Source organism: Thamnophis elegans, chromosome 8, assembly GCF_009769535.1.
Source record: "Thamnophis elegans isolate rThaEle1 chromosome 8, rThaEle1.pri, whole genome shotgun sequence".
NCBI classification, from domain to species: Eukaryota; Metazoa; Chordata; class Lepidosauria; order Squamata; family Colubridae; genus Thamnophis; species Thamnophis elegans.
Window position 1 is genome coordinate 56,330,919 of NC_045548.1, and position 7,371 is coordinate 56,338,289.

Consider the following 7,371-nt stretch of genomic DNA (forward strand, 5'->3'; position numbering starts at 1 on the left):
TTTACAAAAGTATGAATAATTGAAAGGAAGGTCTCCTGATGCAAGAGAGGCTTGCAACTGGCTCACAAGGTGTAATTATGAAAAGGCCCTTGTGGTTATGGCCTCCACCTGCTGTTCAAGTAGGAACTGTAAGCCAAGGCTGATTCCTTCCCAGCTAGCTCCATCTGGGAAAGAACTCTTCCAATCAAAAGTCAAAAGATGTACAATCCCCGGTCTTAGTCAGCTGCCAAATTAGCAGCTGTTCTCTTTGTAGAATTCACTCTGTGCCGGTTTAATCCTTTCTAGACTTATCTGACAGGTCAGGACTTCTACTCTTATCTCTTGCCTAGCGGGGTAAAGATACATAAGGAGGAACCATCTGCATATTGATTACACTTTATTTCCTAACTTTAAATTATCTCTCTTGTAGATGCTAACAGTATGGGAAGAATGAATCCTGTGGCACTCAGTAACTGGAGGAATGTAGTATGGATTCCCATGAGGGGGGGGCTGCATTCCAGAGAGGAAAGGTTAGTTTAGTTAGTTAAGGCTCCTCCCTAGCAATTCTGAGTATATCTATAGTGATGCAGGGGGTAGCTTTCGTTTTGCAAGATTTCTGCCTATAGGTGGAGAACAATAAAGGAAACTACAGAGAAATAATTCCATGTATCCTTCTTAGTTCTTGGGACGGGACATTGTTTAGATTTCTGCTAAACAATGTTTAAAACTATCCAGTATCTGTGTGCCAGACAGACCCTAATGACTTCCCAAATATTTCCAGTATTTTGATTTACTGCCCATCTCCTATTGAGGAGTTTAAGGAGTTACACAATACTCAATTTCCTCCACTGCAATCTTGTGAGGTATTTTGAATGGTGGGATTATGCCTAGCCCACTATTCAGTTTTATGAAAATACTTTGAACAAGTTTAGAACTATCACACGACATTCAGATTGCAGATGGGTAACAAGAGCAAGGGGACAGGGTGGCTCAGTGGCCAAGACGCTGAGCTTGTCAATCAGAAGGTCAGCAGTTCAGGGGTTTGAATCCCTAGCACCGCATTAATGGGGTGAGCTTCTGTTGCTTGTCCCAGCTTCTGCCAACCTAGCAGTTCGAAAGCACGTAAAAATGCAAGTAGAAAAATAGGGATCACTTTGGTGGGAAGGTAACAGCGCTCCATGCGCCTTCGATGTTGAGTCATGCCGGCCACATGACCACGGAGACGTCTTCGGACAGCGCTGACTCTTCGGCTTAGAAACAGAGATGAGCACTGCCCTCTAGAGCTGGAAACAACTAGCACATATGTGGGAACCTTTACCTTAATGAGAGCAATTCCTCATTGTTCACACATTCTGTGAATGTTTTGGCCTTCTGGAGGGCCAGAAAGATCTGGCTATTCTCCAAGCTCTTGAGATAAGTGGGTTTAGGCCACTGTTGCTGGATGCTTATTGTTGGTGGGAAGTTTTGGGGTTTGCCATCTTTTTCTTTATCCTAATCTGTTTAATGCTTATTCTAATCTGTTTAATTTTATATAAAATTTGGTGCGTTGTGAACTGCTTTGAGCTGCTCAGAGTCATTTGGAGTCTGGCAACATCAAGCTGAATAAATACATTTACAGATTTTTTTAAAAAATTTATCAAATGCTTAAATATAAAAATGCAGATAGGAAAAAGGATTTACTCCGAAAATAAGGCCTCCCCGATAATAAGCCCAATTGGGCTTTTGAGTGTATGTGGTAAAATATAATACCTCCCCTGAAAAGAAGCCCTCCCCAAAAATATTGCAACACAACAACAGCTATGAGATGACCACACTCGCTGCCTTCTGCACCTCAAACATAGTAAGACCTCCCTGAAAATAAGGCCAAGTGCTTATTTTGGGAGTCTATAGAAAATAAGACCCTGACTTATTTTGGGGGAAACATGGTATGTGAATAGAATGGTAAATTGTGGTCTTATATGTCAAAGAGAAAAAACCTTCAAGAAAAACTTGTGGAATTTCTTAGAACTAAATATGAAATTTTACTTAAAAATAATATCCCATTATTTAGGATTCTTCAGTAGTGCTTGGACTATTTATAAGATCATATATCACATTAAATCATGAACAGAGATCCTTAATAATTTTGGCCCAGTGAATATGTGAGATTTTGAAAGCTATTACAAACACACATATACTATTTATTCTTGAATGATTTTATGACCAATCATAAGACAACCTTTTATTAGGGGACAAACTAATGAGGCTGTTTCCTATTGCCAATATACATAATAGGACAGAATAGGTTGAAAAAAAAATGTCATGTGGGTATCACATCCAGGACCAGTCATAACCTCAATGGCTAGATATATAAATTACACTGAACCCAAATTTAACAAGTTTATATTCTTTCACGAGATGCTACCATCCTTCACTTGTAGCATTTTGACCAAACAAATGAAAAACTGGATCATTGCTGCATTTGAAAAAGAGCCTTTAAAGAGCTAATGAATAGAAGTCTTAACTCTCTAGGATAGCTAATCCAGATTTAGATGCAAACTGTTATGTTATATGCAAAGCAATAATATGCTCTAGTATAAAATATCAACAGTGAATAACACACAAATTCTATCAACTCTTTCTGATCTGCGTACCCCCAGCCTGTAACACCACAAAGAATTTCAAGTGAACAAAGAAAATGTTATAGACCAGAGTTCTCCAAACTTTCTGGCTTTGCGGACCAGGACGGGGATAGTTCCACATGAGCAGCTGGCAAGTGTGCATGCAGTTCCATTTGCACAAGCAGCATGCACACACACATACATACCTGTCGCTCACACAAATGGAGTTTGTATGCACTCACCCACTGCTTATGCAAGTGGGGATGCATTCTCACCAGTTTCCGTAGCCTGGTTACAAACCTCACAGGCCACTAGTGAGCCGTGGCTAAGAGGTTGGGAAATCACAGATGTTATTTATCATTTATAAAATAGCCCATCTCTATCTTTGGAACACGGATTTGAAAGGCAACTATAATTTTGTTAAGATGAAAAGAGGACGTACTCCTTTTTAAAATGCCTCTTCATTATATGCCCACAGTACTGAGTACCTACTAATTGACTTAAAGAACCCAAAGTGTCTTCATTAAGTCAAAATATGTACTTTCTTTAATGCCAAATGGCATTAATGGCAAATAACTTTTATGTTTAACAATTACCATACATCAAATCCAGTTGCAGATGTATTTAACTCTTCTCCTGCTTGTCAACAGAAGCCTTGCCTTCAATATTTTAGCTCTCTGTCCCAAATGACAGCATAAAGCTAAAATCTCTCAACTACCTTTGTATGGAGGCCACCGCTAGATGAGACCTTGGATCTCAGACAACAGTAACAGTTCTTGAAAAGATGCCCTTTAGAGACTGCTTCTATTCAGCAGCTTTGAGCCAAGCCATACTGTATAAAAATTATTTCACAATAATTTCAGTGAATGAAATGGCTACGTTTTTCTTTTTTCCCCTAAGCTTGCAAGTGTTTTGAGGAACATATATCTTATTTGTAGAGCTGGCACAAGGTCTGGATCACTACATGGGAGTAACCCTCTTCTTCCCAGAAGCTGTTACTCAGTCTTGAAGCATGTAACAAAAACAAATGAGATCCAGACTGATTAGGAGGAAGGCAATTCTTAAAAGTAAAGGTTGAGAACTCACACATTGTAATAGCTATGTGAAGCCATTAGAATTACCTCCCTCTTTACAAAAGTTTTTATCTTCTACAGAACTTTAGAAATAAAGTAGTTCAAAAAGCATAGGGATAGAAATGGATTTGATTACTGAACTGATCATTCATCTCTTACACTTCTAAATTTTGCACTGTACACTTCTTGGTGGAAAATTCATTACCCATCAGTCTCTTTAGCTGAGATCAGAATATCCCTTAATGCAATAGGAAGGTTTTCCTCCATTCCTCTCAGTTGAAAGAATGTATTTAAAAGAGAATTGATATGCATGGAGATGTGTGAATGGAGATAACCTAGTTTCAGACTACGGCATATTGGAAATACTCTCAGAAAGAAACGATTTGGAGGTAACTTTTAACTAGTGGATGCTCTAGGCCTGCTTCTCTTTTGTATATAGAGCTACCATCTCCTTACACTTTATATGCAGGAACTAGTTTGGTGTAAAATGATTTAGAAACTGACCCACAAATGCCAAGTTCTACCCTAGCCATGAAAACTAGCTGAGTAAGTTTGGCCCAGGATATACATCCAATAAGTAAGTTTTAACCACCAATCTCGGATTTTCTATGGTACTTCCAGGTGCAGAGTGAGTGATCCAATACTGACATATAACAGTATTTCATTGACAGGCTTGAGATTAAACCCACCCCATTCAAGGGAGTTAATGCCAATCACATAATCTGTTGCCTGATATTGAGTAACAGTCGAAGAAAGTTAATTAAGAATGAAATTGCTATTGGTCCTTTGACAGTGTTATCTTCTGAAGCAGCAGGTCAATTGATAGTATGAAGAAACTGGGTGAAGTGTGATACAGAAATATAACATAGTTTAGTTGTAATGTTTCATTGGAGATCTGATAAACATTCAAGCACGGTAAGAGATTCTTGAAGGAGAGGTTAGGGCAGTGATGGCTAACCTTTTCAGCACTGAGTGCCGAAAACGCGCATGTGCACACCCATAATGCAATGTGCAAATGACTGTCCTGCCTGCCCCAGGCATGTGTGTCCCAGCCCCGCATGCACCCCCATGCATGTGCATGCAACCCCACGTGCTCCCTGCTCATGTGCGGCAGAGACCTGAAAACCAGCTGGCCAGCGGGAGGTGCGCACAGATGTAGAACTGAGGCGATGGCTTGCGTGCCCGCAGAGAGGGGTCTGTGTGCCATCTGTGGCATGTGTGCCATAGGTTCACCATCACAGGGTTAGGGTAGACAGGCTTCAACTGGAATTGTTTTACCTTGAGCACGGAAGTGGGAAAGTAGCATTGCACTGAAAATACTTCTGAGCAACTGAAGAATTTGGAGAAAACAATTTTAAGAATTTGAGGTCTACAATAGCATTCTGTATTTTTCTTTGGCACAATAAATAATACAAAGGAAAAAAGCAAGAACATTTCTGAAGGCAAGACTTTTCGACTAACATTTACGTTCACGAGGAAGGAGACTGCCACTGTAAACTTGTTATGTTTGCTATAAGAGAACAAACTATTAGGAGTAAGGTTATGAATCCCAAAGGATACCACTCCACATTGCTTCCAAAATCCATTGAGTCATTTTTTATTTATGAAGAAAAACAAGTTCAAAGAAAAATCTTCCTGATTTCCCTTGTTGGGTATTTTAAACATTTTAGGAGATTCTTGGCATCTATGAGAACTGTTAACTCCCTCTGCCCTCTCCTCCCCAAAACCTAACTCCATCTTAGTCAGAAAATACAACCTGAAACATAGGTCAGATTCAGGTCATCTACAGTGTATCATCTCATGCTTGCAGTTCATTGATCTTAAGAAGCCTCCCCATAAATTTTCAATATTTCCAACTTGAATAGGTGCCAACAGTAGGCATTAACAAGAGAAAATTCAGGCTACTGTCTGCCTCTTAGCAAAGAGTAAAATATTGCTCAGATTGATAAGCAATCTCCCTGATGTTGAATTTTCCCATTTGGATTTTGCCTATGGGGAAACATTACAAACTCAGTTTTGTAAACTAGTCAGACAAATTGTGATGATTTTAAGTAAATTAGCAAAGATGTCACGTATGAAAAATCTCAAGGGTTGTCTCAGCATGTTTTTCATTCTGGCTATCAGTTTGAAATCTTCTGAAGACCTTCAATATCATCCTTCCATTCTTAGAATATTTTAAAAGATAAGGAGACAAATGAGTTTTTTTTACAGCCATTCCTTTTGTGGACCTAAGAGGGGAATATGTGTGTTTTCCCCCTTCTTGGTGGGTAAAAAGCTTTCAAGCTGAAAAGGGATATGCAAGGGAGAGGGAGAGCAACCTATTGACTTTTCTGCAACATTTCAGGAATAGCTTCTGATCTTCTATAATTGTTAGAAAAACTGTAATACATTGGAATTACAGCCATACTACTGTTATCTCTAATGAAGGCACAGGAAGCAAAATTTTATTTTTAATTTGCCCTGATTGTTATATACAGAACATCACCTTATGCTCCATCAGGAAAGGTATCATATGACTTTGTACCTGATATATTGGGATATTCTCCATGTTGGGCCTGCATTTCTATTCTTCAGATCTTCTTTGCTGTTTCCAGATCAATGTGTGCATGGGAAATGCACAAAGTAATTTCCAAAGAAGGAAATTTTCTCTGAATTGACAAAACCCCAATTTCGGCCGTTTCATGAATTAATCTTTGCTGTCTGCTTTCTAAAATGGTAACGAGAAAGAACTCAAGACCGTAGAATAAAAAACTTGTAATTGAGGGATCAGAAAACATAAAATCTTTAACAACCCTACATTCAACTTCTACCAGAGGTATATTTAAATGTTAAAATGCTAACATTACATACGGATTCTTTTTTTGTATTTATAATTCACACACACAGTAATTGTCTTACTTTGATTTTTACCATGGTAAATTATATATTTGGGACTTCACCATTCATTGCAATGACTGATTTGATCAACAGAAAAAATTTGCACATGTTCTCTACCATGGCAACAATGCTTCCCAGTGAGAACTGCAATATCCTGGTAGATAGTAATTCAATGGGAAGCATATCTGATGATGATAAATAATGCCTTGCATTGGCCTTCGTTAATAATATGCAGTTTGCTTATGAAATAATGGCAACTGAGAAATTATATGCTATATTTTATAGCCAGATAAGGAGAGAGATTGGAATAAAAGGAGAACCACCATCCATTCCCTCAGCCTGTGCAGGGTTATGGACTTATAAATGCAGCAAATAATGAAGGAAGAAGAAACCAACTCTTTTTGGCTGCACCAATTAAGAAAGCTATCTCAGTTCAAGTCTGCCTTAATGATGGAATGAATGTCTCTTTTGAAACAATTCACAACTTTGCGAATCTAGCAGAGAATAAAAAAGATCACAAAATACAACAACTATCTATTTTCTACAAGCCAAGGCTTGGCACATGATTTACTAAACATGTTTTTAAGATCATTACAAAAATGATCTTAAATTTTTTAATAATTAAAAATATTTTAATAATTAGGGGCTAAATTCAGTAGCTCCAATTTGTAGGGTTTACATACATTAACCACTACCTAATATTTCACTTTCAAGTGTCTTTGGTAACTTCCAAGCAGAGCAGCCTCACAAAACTATGGAAGATTATATTACAACTTTGCAGGTTCTGAATACAAACAACTTCAGAATTAGCTTAATCTAGCACTGCAGACAGTACAATGGAA